Source organism: Gallinula chloropus (assembly GCF_964237585.1).
Source record: "Gallinula chloropus genome assembly, chromosome: 4".
Lineage (NCBI taxonomy): Eukaryota > Metazoa > Chordata > Aves > Gruiformes > Rallidae > Gallinula > Gallinula chloropus.
This window is the reverse complement of record NC_140088.1, coordinates 25,258,830-25,273,169: the sequence shown is the minus strand read 5'-3', so window position 1 is coordinate 25,273,169 and position 14,340 is coordinate 25,258,830.

The window sequence follows — 14,340 nt, the reverse complement described above, 5'->3', positions numbered from 1 at the left end:
GAAAGCAGTGCTAATTCTCTTCTCCAACCTGTTGCAGTGAGATACATTTATCAGACGAAACCTAACAACCACTCTGCACCTTTTCAGATGCCTTTCCTAAATTAAAATCTCGCTCCTCCAAATGAAACATCCTTGTTTCTACCTTTTAACCCTCACAACTACCTGATGATTTAAATTCAACATTTATTTGTATACCAGCCTCTTCCTCTTCCCCCTCCTCCCCATCAGTACAAATTATTGTTTCCTGGACAAGATTCGTATTAGCAAACAAGTGAAGATAATTATGTAAGCAGCATCAAGCATTAATTTTCTTGATCTGAAGAGTGCCGATGGGGCCACAATTTCAATGAGCAGGAGGACTCTGGCCAAGTGACTAGAAACTGAATGCCTACAAATAGGAAAGACATTCCTGGATTGCAGTTTGTAGTTAAGATACCTAAAGCGTTTAAATCACCCCCAGTTTCTATGGATTTTAATCTTCACGTGCTCTGTGAACACCACCGATGTTCTCTGTACTGGAGCAATTCTTCCCTGCATAAACAGCAACCAGCAAGTTTACCTTTTCTTTTTTTCTTTGCACATTTAAAATGCCAAAAATAGTAAGGGGGGGTGTTGTCATGGTAGGAAAAGAATAAGTTATGCATAACATGCACAGCCACTGGTAAAAGGGCAAATATCTCCTGAAAGGGCACGTGGAAGCACACACAGCACCAAAGCCTCACACATTCATGTGAATATAATCACAAGACATTCGTTTGAAACAGACACCCAGCGTTAGCCACGTACAGCGTTCAGCGGGACAGGCTCACGGCACTAAAATGAACCCACAATAAAGGGCCACACTGACACCAGCAGAAACAAGACAATCCACAACGGAGAAAAGGAGTCAGCTAAGTGCACATACTCCAGTGTGATAAACTACTGAAGGACACACGTTTAGCTGGCTTTAGCTGGATCACTACTGGGGTTTTGTTGGAATACAATTCGATACACTCACAGACCAATTGCACCGAGTCAGTGGGATCTCTAGTGAAAGGATGTCTTGGATTTTTACCAAGTAACCACTTGCCCTTCATACCCTCTGCCTTCAACTTCCCTGATGCACTATTTGACTTGCAGAACCCTAAGCTGCTTTACATTTTATTAGTGGAAAACAGATGCAAATCTCCCGCTCCAGCCAACAGGTGCTTTGCCACTCGGGTCTCGGGCGCACAGACTGCTCTTCCAGCTTCCACACGTTTCACAGCCAGGCCCTACCCGTGGCAGGCATTTGCATCTGCTGCACCTTTCACAACCAAATTAATTGAGCAGTTTCCCCAGGGCAGCCCCTGGGAATTGAACCTTTCCGTCCAACTCCCTTTTTCAGAAAGGTCACGACAGCGATGTCAACGCTTTGCTTATCCTTCCTGTATCTTCTGCTCTGTGTAACAGCATCCCCTGCCAAGGCCAAGAACAGTAACTAAAGCATCCAGCCCTTAACAGGTACCACGGGGGACTGAAGAGCCAAGGAACCCACTGGCCACAGGCCCCCTCCCTGCAACCCCCCCACAAGGACCAGTGGCACTATCATTGCTCTGACGATCCAGGAAGGTGACGCAGGGTTGAAGGACGACATCTCTCATGGAAACCCTGACCCATTCAAACACACACAACTTTTAAAACTTGCCACAAAAAGATGCATGTCCTTTAAAAAGGGTCCCAGGCTGAGAGTGATTTTGCTTTGCCAGTGACAACCCGCCGCACAACGGAACACAGACGTCCGTTATTTCACATAATTGCCATGTTTTGATTGCATGTGTCAGACACTGGTAGATCTTTAGGTTGAGCGATATGATGAGCTTTTAGACTTCCTTTCTTACAGCTTCATGCTGTATGTCTCTACAGGAATGAACTTGTCAACTTGGATGCAAAATGAATGAATGGCTTTTAATCACTTCGATAACGTTAATGTTATTGCTTTGACAGGATAGCAGCAGATACAGTTTGCTGATTCAGCCACTTGTATAACGATCTAATGGGCTTTTCTGACTAATGCCATGCTCTAAAAATATACACTGGACTAATAGATGAGCCTCTGCTATAATGAAAAACAGGCTCATTAAGACAATTCCTCTGAAAAATGGCATTTTTATGACAAGATACCGAAGCATTTAATTACCCTGTATCCTGACAGAGCTGAAAGAAATTAATTAAAGAGGAAAAAAATTGTAAAAAGTGAAGCAATGTAGCAGATCTTGAGGTAGGAAGAGATGCCAATAGTCAGCAGCGTAAAGAGGAATTTGAGAAGTGCAAGGCTGTTTCCCAAAGGAATCGGTCTGCGGATAGGCTACAGATTGCTGCCTGTGTAGACAGAACAGAAGGCCAGGTTCTGAGAGGAGGCCTGTCATTACTGAGCAATTAATTCTCCCCGCTGTAGCCTGTGCCAGGAGAACATCAGCTGCTGTTAAAGGACAGCGAAGTCAGAGGTTTGGGAGGGCAGAAGAATCTTTAGTTATATTTGAGGTAAGGGCTTGTTTTCACTGCAGTGTTAGCTTGGATTATCCACCATTAAGCTCATTCCCTGCTCTTGGAGCGAGTACATGAGGAGAGTTGAAACCCTGCTCAGGCTGTGCCGTGCAGGAGGGCGATGGGTGCGGAGGTCTAGCAGCACTGGCACATGCTGCTGGTGCCAGGAGGCTGCCCCAAGCCACCCTGAGCGCAACCCTGCAGCCAGCTGCAGTCACATAACTGGGTGACAGCAGTGTAACCTATAGGCAGATGGCAGCGGCTCACCCTTCTTGCTGGCCATGTTGTCAAACACAAAAACAAACCTTATGCAACTCCTGTCACTTTTTGGGCAGATATCTGCTCCTACGTTTGGTCCCCTCTGACAGAGCTGTTTGTGCAGCAGCACGGTAAACCCTGTCAGAGAACGGGGTTTACCACGCCAAGGAAAGATTTTAAAGATATTTTTTAAATCATCAGAGATTTTTAAAATATTGATAAAATCAATCAGTTAACCCCCCCCCAACTTATTTTATGATTTTTTTTTTTTCCTTCTCCATCTCCGTCTTACCACTCCGCCGCCGCATTGGTAACCTTGCCGACACAACACGAAGGGAGTGGGAGGGTAGAAAGAAGGCCCTGAGGAGCAGACTGCTAAATCCTGCTTAAGCTGGGCTGGCATCAGATGAGAAATGCACAGCCTGGTGCTGTGGCCCCAGTTCAGCACTCAGCAAGCCTCAAGGCACGTTTCCTTACAAAGAGCTAACACTTAATCGGGCTCCAGACGTCTGCATGTGAAGGCGGCCTACATTAGAGGCCAGGCTTTGAGCTCAACTTCACAGGGGTGACTGGTGAAGACAGGCCCACCGTGATCATGAGTGAAGCAGACAGATGTTTTCCTCCCCCGTGAAGAATAGCTTCACTGGACACTTCAGCTGTTGGGTACAGTGTTGTTTGAGTTTTGCCTTCATAGCAAGTTTCATCTTCAAGATTGCTCCAGGGGCACGGCCTGCGTGCCACGCGCGGTTTGCCACGGCAAGGCCTCCAGCCTGTGCTCACGTCTAGCAGCAGTCTTTCCTTTTACATCCCAGACACATGGGTGACACGCCAGGGAAGAGAGCCTTACAGAATAGCCTGAGCAGCTTGGACAGCCTGTGTCAGTCTGCCCAATGATGAAACAGCGCTGACTTTTCTCACCTTTTTTCCTTTTGTCATTTCACCCTTGGATCGCTGTTGGGAGGCGGCAGCACACCTGGCTTCAAACCACAGTGACAAAGCGTGACGGCTTCAGCACCAGGACTGTCACGACTGGAAGAGCTGCCCATCCTCTGGACTCACAGGCTCATCCTACTGAAAGCATAAAAACTAGAGCTTTTCCTATTGCCAGCACAAAAGCACAGCCCCACGCACCTGTTTATTTCAATTCTTTAGAGAATTTCACTGTTTTAAATGACATGGTCCCAGCAGACATACGGATATCCAAGCACCCCATACTAGCTCTAAGTAAAAGCAGAACGAAAGCGACAGAGAGCTCATATCGGCATCGGTATTGATGGGAGGCATATGGGGCACCAGAACTCTGCAAATACTTTGGCCAAGGGCACACATACACTCTCTGCTGTCCCACCAGATGCACCTGATCGGCAGTCCCTGCTTCAGAGGCTCATCTTGCCATCAAGGAACTTAAAAACAGCCAATGAGGCATGGGACACGCGTCTGTGGCTGACACACTCTGGGGAGAACCATGAAGAGCATGTAATTGGCTGATTGGGAAAACACACTAGCTAAAAAGATGAGGAAGCAACGAACTAGACGGTCCCCCTTGTGCTTCCTTGCCTTTGACTGTCATTGGGAAGTCGGGACAAGCACATCCCTGCTTGCTCTCACTCATCCTTCTGCCAGTGGAGCGAAGTAGCCCCGCATCTGCTGTTGTGACTGCAAAAGGTGACCCTTTTTGGCAGGAGAGATGCTGCCACAGTTCCCCATTTGTGAGTGACTCTTCCCCAGCACTATCAACACGCCTGCTGGAGCTGTACAGCATTTTTATCACCACAATTAACAAAAAGAAGTGGTTGTTTAAATAATACGGAGTGACAAGTGCTAATACATTGATGAAACATACCCAACGACAAAACATCGAGCACATCTCTTCCCTCTGTCATAGAGGATAAGAGAAGGACTGAAAACAGCTGAGTGGACATAAAGAGCTCACAAATGCCTTATTAATAAGTGTGTTGGATCTAATGATCTGTGAAACTGAAATGAGATTATTTGGATTATCTCATTAAACAAGAATAATAGCAATAGTAACCGGGTAGTAATTAGGAGTGGGCCAATCCAAGGACAAACTAAATAATAGGGCCAAAAGACTCTGAATTAGTACTCTGTATCTTTGAGCCTGTATTTCTACACCCAGAATTTAGGAAGAAATCAAGAATCGTGGCAAACCAAGCAGCCTGATCATAGCAGCCAGAAACGAAGCAACTGGCTACCCACCCCAGTACAGATCATTTGATCCCAAGCCTAAATAATGATTAAATGGGGCTATTTTGGCAGGGCTGCCTTTCCCAAACAAAAACAGGTAGCCAGAATGTAAAATTGCTTTCAAAGGCTCAGCAATTAACAACCAGGTGCAGGCAAACTGGCATGGCAGGGGCGGAGGCAGGACTGAAGCAAAACCTCCCCTCAGCCCTTCGTTTTTACCACCGGACGTCACAACCTCCCCCAAAAGCACGGCTGCTCCTTACACTGTAAAAGTAATTCCCAGACAGGTTCAACATGTAACTCAAGATGAAGCACCACATGAATTTTACCTTTTAGGCCACGTTTATGTCTAAGTGCCCAGAAGCGTTTTGTCTCAGGCCAAAGAACAGATCACCTCTGCAGCCTCCCAGGGATGGATGGGGCACAAGGGATTACACATGACAGACTAAGCCCAAGCGGCACTTAGGTCATGAGGTCCCCAGGTATTGAAGCCCAAAGTAATTACTGGTGTGCGAAACCTACTCCACCCCTTGCCTTCCCTAAGTAATCCTTAGTTATCAGGAAAAGTCAGCAATACAGCACAGTAGTAAAAGCCTTTTCCAGAAGGTTGGATAAATGAAACTAGAGTTAAGACACTGCTCAAAGGTCTGGTGCTCGACACAGTGCTGTCCCCCTGTGGGTTTCCAAGGGCAGCACAACGCAGCTGCACTTCATGCTCCAAAGCTACTGGGGCCACGCCACAGCCCAACAACACACCCTGGACTGCATTTATCAAGGGAATTTAGGCTCAAAACCAAACACATTGTTGGGCAGGATATAAAGCGTTTATTCCCCTTGTAAGGCTTGACTCCTACATACCAAACCGTCAACAGTTTAAAAAAGGGTAATGGAAAGAAGCTACGTGGAAGAAAAATGTCTTTATTGCTATTTGATGAAGGGAGGGAAACTGCAGCCCTACCTAACGCACACAGAATTCTCTGAAGAGCACAGCACAATTTGGGTCTCGCTTTCATAGCAAGTTTGAACTATTAAAGAACTATGGCTTCTAAAAATTACTTTTAAAGATGACAATAGCTGGATAGGTATTTGAAAGACAAAGATTAGGGGTAAAAAAAAATAAAACCAATGACCGTTCAACTCCCCTGAAGGGTAGAGGGGCAGAGCTACCTTTAACACAAGACAAGCCCTCAGTAATTCAAGACTGAGGTGGAAACATTTGAATGGTCAGAAAAAGGGAAAAAATACTCTCCTAAGAAAACCCCAAACTGCTTTGGTGTCTCTGAGAGGAACTGGGGCTGATCACCTCCCTGGTCCTGCTGGCCACACTACTCCTGAACAAGCTAGGATGCCGTTGGCCTCCTTGGCCACCTGGGCACATTGATGGGTCATATTCAGCAAGAGTCAACCAACTCACCCAGAGCCTTTTCCATCTTGAATGGACTCTGGCAAGTGAAACTGCATTAAGCAGGATGCTGCGTGTACAAATGACGCAGGGGTCAGCACGTGCCCACCACCAAGGAGAGGTAATATGGAGCCAGGCACCACTATCTGACAGACTTTCAGCCTGGGAATGAGGTGTCTTTAGCAGATCACCAGGATTCTTGGCTTGGAAGGGAAGCAGCAGCAGAGCCAGCACTCAGACTACCCCAGCTATCTATCTGGCACAGATCAGAGAAAGCTCCAAATAATGCACATCAGGACTCCAGCCACTTTAACATACTCCCTGATGAGCCTCTGCACTTACTGAAGCGTGGGAATACTCAGCAACTCGACAAGGAAAGCTGCTGCTTGAAATACCCAGGTCAACCTAACCTGCAGCCTCTCTAAATGTGGAGCATTACTAATGCTGCAGGCCTCCAGGACAACAGCACCCCTAATGCTTCTTCACAGCAGCTCTATCTTCCCACCAAAATCACACTGCGAGAAGCAATTCCCTACTATCTCCCAGCTCACGAGAAGAAATGTTAAGACTAAAAATGTACTGATGGCCAGCTCTTTTACACATGAGGTGCCTGTGCCTACTCTGATGCTGACAGGGTTTGCTTTCTTTCACTGCTAACATCTTCTTAATTCAAACATTAAAGATTACAAGTCAGGATAAGCAAAGAAAGGCTTATCACTCAGGGCAGTCTGACTAAAAGTTTGTCATTTTAAGACTGGCTGGCACACATGCAGTATGTTCTAGGCTTTTTAAGCAAAAATTCTTGCAAATTTGCATGAGTCCAGGAGATGGAGAAAGTTGCAGTGCAGGCAGCTGAACCAAATTGAGCCATGTACCCCAAAGTCTGTGCAAGCACCCCGCAATCAGCACTGCAGCACATCTGCTTCACTGTTGGCGTCAACTCTTGCCTGACCCTCTCCACCACTGCAGCTTTCTGAAAGCACTGCTTGGTTTCTTGTGCTCCCACAGCACAAGCTGCTGCAACAAACACAGGCTGGAGTTGAATGTATGTGCTGTTACAGCAAGCACCGCTGGGGAAACCGTGGGTTCATCATCCCAAGTGCCATTTCATTTGGCTTTCACTGTGTGACGTGGGCAAAATGCTCCAGTTCAATGTGATTGTTGATCACATGGCACACTAGAGTGAAAAAAGAAAACATGAGGGTTTATGCAACAGCAAAAGGAATACTCTCTACCTAAACTGCAAGCTCCAACAGTACTACTCTGCTGTATGTCATGGGATTATTCCCCATTGTGATGAACTGAATCCAAAGCCCATGTTTTGTTAAAACACATCCATCATCAGTGTCTGCTCTGTGTGACATTTCCCATCACAGTTGCTTTCAGATGAGCTTTACAACTTTGTTGGAGAGACAGATGCAAATGCTGTTTAATACCAAACAACAGTGCAGGAGGATGTGATTGCTTTGTTTAAATAACATTATTTCATCAAACTGCTCCGACTGGACCCCATTTAGTGTGACTTTTGGATCAGACCAGAAGCAAGGCTGGCAGGAACCCTTCTCTGAAACAGAATTTCTCACTAGACCAATTTGTGACCCTCAGAACTTTATTATGCAGCTGTAGTGGGTACTGATGTTTGCTAACAGGGGAAGACACATCATTGAAGCATAGGCTTTACCTGTGCTTTAAGGGGAATCCTCTATATTAGGCAGCTAAATAAGGGGATTATTGTGCAGTATTTTACCACAGAACTTGTAAGCAAGTTTCAAAGCTGAGAAGTTACAGCGTCTCAACTGCATAACATGGCCAAGCTCCTAAATTTTCCTGCTTTCTATATCCTCCTTTGCTATATCCAAAGTTGCCATGCACAGAAAGACAAGATAGCAGTAGCAGACTGCTGGTAGGAGTAGTTATGTGCCCCACAACAGCTCAATTGAGTAGACAAAACTCTGAGATGAAGCCCAGCTCCACTTCCCCCGTGCTCTGTCAAGGAAGGAAGGAAGGCTTCTCCTACTCCCCACGCCAGGCAGGAAGAGGCTGGAGAACTGTTCCCTCCACTCCCAACCTTGCACATACATCCGTGCAAAATAGGGTTGTCATAACTGCCCGCTGCTGTCCACCAAGTCACCCTAACGGCCAGTGCCAGGACTAAATGCCATGGTGAGTCTACTCCACCCACACAAACTTGATACAAACCTCAGAAGCACCGGGCCAGAAGTATTGTGTAAAGAGCTGGACATCACTGAAACTCTGTTCCTGTAGCATCAGAGTTACAACACTCACATTTGTTGAATCGCAGAAAACTGATGACTTTCCCCAGCAGCTACCTATTTCTGAATTGCTACACAACACTCACAAGTGTACTACTACTTGGAATTTGGGGCCATCCCCATCACAGAAATGTTATTTGTGGGTAACAACTTTATTTGCCAAGTCATTTATGGTTTTGATATCCTGGCTTGATAGAAACTAGCTAAATACTATTTGAAAATATTATTCTTGTATTGCTTTCCAGATACAAAATGGTTTAATTGCAGAATAGTAAAACAAAAGAGAATCCAGAGCTGAGTCTACCGCTGAAGAACATTATCAGGAATAACTACTGAAGCAAAGTCTAAGGAAGCATCTGCCTCCTGAGTTTGAGCTGTAAACAGAATACCTGATACAAAAGGTAGGTATTACTGTATCAGCAGTTTCTGAAAATTCATCAAGTTTTAGTCCTAGTTTTGCCAAGACCAGCAGAGCTGAGCAAGATGAGGTGGACTTTAAGGAAAAAGATGTTTTTCCATAAAAACAACAACAGCCTGTGTTTCACAACAGCTTTAGGCGTGCCCTAGTGACCACTAACACGTTATACTGAGAGATGTTTCCCCCCACCCCCGCAAATCTGAAATACCTTTGCCATCAGAACCGATCCTCTGAGATTTGGACCTTTCCCATGTTCATTTAACCCAATTAATTTTTAATGGCTGTCACTGGTTATTTCATCCAGTCAGACAACAGCTTCTACAGTTCAAAACGCCAGCCACCCTCTTCCCGCTCTGGCATAACTCAGGGCTCGGGACCTGCGGAAATTATTCATCTGCATCATAAAGAACTTGAAGGAGCTGTAAAAGAGATTGATCCCCGACAGCTGCACTAAACTTGAAAGCCGCTTCCCAGCTCTGAAGAAGGAGAATTCTGACCTGAAAAGGGGTCTGGAGTGAGCAGCCTCAAAGGGAATAAAATATTAGCCTGTAAAACCAGCACTAGCTAGAAAACTCAGGTGATCTTTTAATGTAGGTACACCTCTTGCCTCAGGCGCAGCCAATGTAATTACTTGCCACACAGCATCTCAAGCTCGGGGTTTGATGTAACAGGCTGAACTCACTTCACTTCCTTTTGTCCTAAGCACCCGGTGAGCCCCCAGAAATCAACTGCCAGTACTGCTGCTCTGGCGACCAAGCCCCATAGGACAATGCTACCGACTATTGCGACACCCAGCACACGCTGCTGTGCCATTAACATCAGCTGCAGTTACTGCACCTGTGCTGCTTGACACAGGTCCTGTGGTGACAGGAACGAGCTCACACCAGTCAGCAACGCCCTTCGTCACAAGGGTCAGAGGCACCTCACCAGCAGTAAAATTTATCCCCAAAACAGGAGACAGAGGGAAGAGGGAAGCCTTCATTTATCCAACTGCAAGTACGTCCAGAAATCCTTGGGAAGCAAGAAAAGGACATTCACAGGCATCCCATTTCCACGCCGCTGAACCCTTCCCTGTTGCCAAGGTACACGCTGGCAGAGGGAGGTTACCAGGGCACCAGGCCGTGTTGTCATGCAAACCACGCAGAGTTATTGAAGGGACTTCCCAGCAACAGCACGCATTTTTTTTTTCATTAGTTTGATCCCTGCATTGAAAAGGAAACAAAACAACTTTGGGAATGTGAAGCAGCATTGGCCTAAGCCAAAACCACCGGCTATCCCAGAGCCATGGGAGTGCCGATCCTGCCTCGGGTGAATTCGGCAGGCCCTACTGCTCTTCATTTGAATGGCAACGGGGAAAAAACCAACAGCCCTTGAGTCCCGAGGAACACGTGCAGTGCTTTTTAACAACACTGCCTCTCCATGGTCTGTAGGTGACGCTGGAAACACTGGAAGACCGTGACACACGAACCTCTCTGCGCAGGAAAGCCAGAGAACACGTTCCACTCAGGCTTTGCTCTTTGGGATTAAGTCGCCCGCAATGATTTTGAGTTGAAAACCGTAAAAAGCTTACTGGCAGGAAACACAACTGAAAGCACACTTTAGAAGCTGCTTTCCAGAAAAAAGCAGAAGAACATATACTTGCAGCTGTACATCTATACACACAAATAAGTTCCTGCCTGTTCTGGTTGTTATTACTCTAGCTTGGCGGAGCTTTTCTGCCCTTTATAGCCAGAGAAATTAATGGTTTCCAGCAGTGGTAACAACTTACCAGCAGAGTACCTGCCATTTAACTTTCCCTATTTGAAATAAATGACTAGAAATTTCTTATTTTTTGCAGAAGTACTTGTAAACAGGAGCTGTCAGTTGCAAAAAATTCAGAGGTATAAGATGGTTTATTTGGCTCCACAAGGGAGCTGGTCACACACACCACAAAATCCATCAGAACAGATATCTAGCACTCCAAGTGGCCCCTGGACATGACTGAATCAAAGCTTTCCCTTAAGTGCCTGTCAGGGTTAATCTTTCCTATACTTAAGAGCCACCTCTCAAACCGAACAAAGGTAGAAACTGCACATGCCATCAGTCACCTATTCACTTAGCCACAGGAGAGAAACTCACCTTTCTGGACCCACCTTTCCAGGAGCAACTGCAGAAGTGAAGAAAACAAAGTCATGTTGACGCATTTGAATGCTGCCCTAGCTGACTTAAATCAGGGTAAGCTAAACTCATGTCACCTAAAGGAACGAAAGAAAATTGGCTCGACTGTTTTAAAAAAAAAATTATAAAAAAATTAGGGTGGAGAGTTTCCATACTAGGAACACAAGCACAGATCCAGAAGTGTCAGGGCAAATACTTGTAGCACCAAAAAGTGTGGAGATGGAGCAGGATGCAAGGAAGCACAGGCCGATTCCAAAGGCAAGCGAGAGGGAAGACTTTAATGCTTCTGAGAAAAACATTGATTAGAAAGGACTGGGCATCTGTGTGGAAAAAACAACCTGTAACCAAAGGAACGGTCTCATCCCATCTCCCAGCGCCACCTCCAATGAAGAAGTCAATGCTTCAGACCTGAAAGAAGCCAGTTCTCCTGTTACAACCCTTGGTGACCCAGCAGTGCCTGAAAGAATTGTCACCGTTCTTCCTCAAACCCTGTGACAAACCTTCCCAGGGAACAGCTACCAGAGCTCTGCGAGAGGAAAGGGTGGCTCAGCAGCCAGCCTTCAAAACCAGCTGTTCATGAGCCAAAGGGAAGCAGCCTCTGCCATACACCCCACAGCCCTGGAGCAGCAGCAGAACTGGCAAGGCCTCTGAAGTCTAGCAGGAGGCTTTTGTGAACCAGGTTTGCCACGCCAACAAGCCGGGTGCGGCACAGCAAGGCACAGTGTGGGCATGTGGCTGGGAGAGGGCCGCAGGCACCATGGCGCGCTGCGGAGGCAGAGGTCCTGTGGCTGCGCCTCTCTGGGGAGGAAAGGGCAGGCTTCACTGTGACCGAGGGACCAACAGAGCTGGCAGTGGGCAAGGCTGCAAGCTCCCTTCTGACGTGTGCCCTGGCACGGTGCAGGAAAAAGCTCACACTGGTGTAGGGAGGGGAAAAATAAAGAAAAAATCACCAGATTTGTACCTGCTGGAAGAGCAAAAAATACTGGAGGAAAAGGCAGCTCTGAAAGTCAGAAGAGGCTTCTGGGAATGAGGCAAAACAGGAACAGCTTAGAATCACAGAATCACTTAGGTTGGAAGAGACCTTCAAGATCATCGAGTCCAACCACAGCCTAAAGCTGCTTAGTCCACCTCTAGACCATGACCTTAAGCACAAGCTTCTGAAGTTTAAGCCAAGGCAAAAGACATGGTGAAGAGGTGCAACACTGTAATGGGAGGAGGCAAGAGAGCAGTGGGGCCCAAAGCCTGCAGGACACCCTAGGCAGCTGCCCAGAATTAATTTTGGGCAACTGTTTGCAGATCTGGATTTATTCCCACTACCACATCTCTCCAGCCAAAGGAAGTTCCCTTTATCCCTTTACCCAGAGCAGCAGGGAATGCTCACTAACCTTCTTACAGGACCTCTACGGTACCTCGGCTGCTGACCAGGAGCCCCAGGCTGCCAGGGGCAGACCTGGTGCTCAGCTAACGTGGTTGGAGGCATCAGAGATGTCCTGCAAGTTTCGCTCTCACCCAGGCAGTCTGGTACCACAGCCCTTAACTCACCTGCTGCTTCCATAGGACCATGCTCCTTCCCCAACTCCTCTTCAGGCACACACTCCAGGACTGCATCCTCCAAATGTGTTTCTCAGGATCATGCTTCAGCCGGGCCCACTCCCCAGGGGAAGATTTACACCAGCCAGTGCCTTGGCTCCACTGCTCCCATACCTGCCCGGCACCCGCTGCCCTGGGGGGTACCAGCTGCTGAGCAGAGAACCTGTGTGCCTTGGGGCAAATGAGTTCCTCTGGGAATCAAAGGGACAAGGGACAGACACTCCACACAGGGACAGCTTACTCAAGCTATCCCATACGATTTACAGGAACGCAGAGGCGGAGATGCAGGTGCCTAGCAGTACGATCACACCACCATTGCTGGCCTTCAGCAGAAGATTGCAGAGTCCTCCAGGCAGCACATACAGTGCCACCCTCGGGCTATCCTCAGTACCATCAACACCCAGACCTGACCTCACTGCAAGCCCAGGGTGTCCCTGGGTAATTTCATGCCTGACATTACACTGCAGGGCGATTATTTATCTGTCACCCCCTTTTTTATTTACAATTCTACAGGAATCCCTGCCCAGTGGCTCCGGCAGTGATCTCTAGGTGGCACCACTTGCAATACGCAACTTTTTAAAACACTTGTAAGTTTCAAAGTGCCACCTGCTGGTACTTTCATACAGCTATTTCAGAACAGGTTTTTTTAATATCATGTAAGCAGTGCTTTATTGCATCTACGTCCCATAAGACTTAATTATCATTGTGATAGCCTGTTAAGTAATTGCCAGAAAGTTTCAGAAATGCAAGGAAGTGTTTTGGCAGAATATCAGAATATAGAGGCTGGTGATTCAGCACTCCAGTGTTAAACTAGAAGGCAGCTGCTTTTCTTTAGAACTGTCTTCATCACAATCCTGTATTAAGATTCATAATCGGGACAGAGGAATCTTTCTGCAAAATTACATCCAGAAGTTACTAGGTCCCACTGGTTATGTACACTTCACAAAAACGTTATGGGCTTATTCAAATGTAACCTTTTAATGTAGCAAAATTTAAGTGGTGCACCAACACTCAGAAGCAAGTCACACAGCTCAAAGTAACTCCATTGATACGTCTTCTAAAAAAGGAAAACACTATCAATCTGTTCTGCATATTTCTCCAGCAGAAAGATGACTCAAGGTTACAGTTACTCAGAACTTGGAGGCATCACCTCAGCAACAGCGACTGTACAACAGCCGCTGCCCTTTGGGCTTACAGAAAAACACCTCAGTAAAGGTGCAACACCTGAGCAGGGATACATTTTTTTATTTACCCAAATCTAAAAGACTATTCTCAAAATTACGTACACAGGACAGCACAGGTTACTGTCAGGAACTGGCTGAGATCTGCTTAAGCTTTCTGCACAAGGTGCAAATCCACATTATCCGCAATGATTCCATCAACCCATCAACTTTGTTGTGTCCCCCCCCTCCCCGCCCCCAAGCCTAATCCTGTATTTTTTACATTTCCAATTCTTCCTTTCAACATTGTTTTCTTCCCGAGCTCTTCCTGCAGGACACACAGGAGCATGGCCTCACATGAACAAACTATGT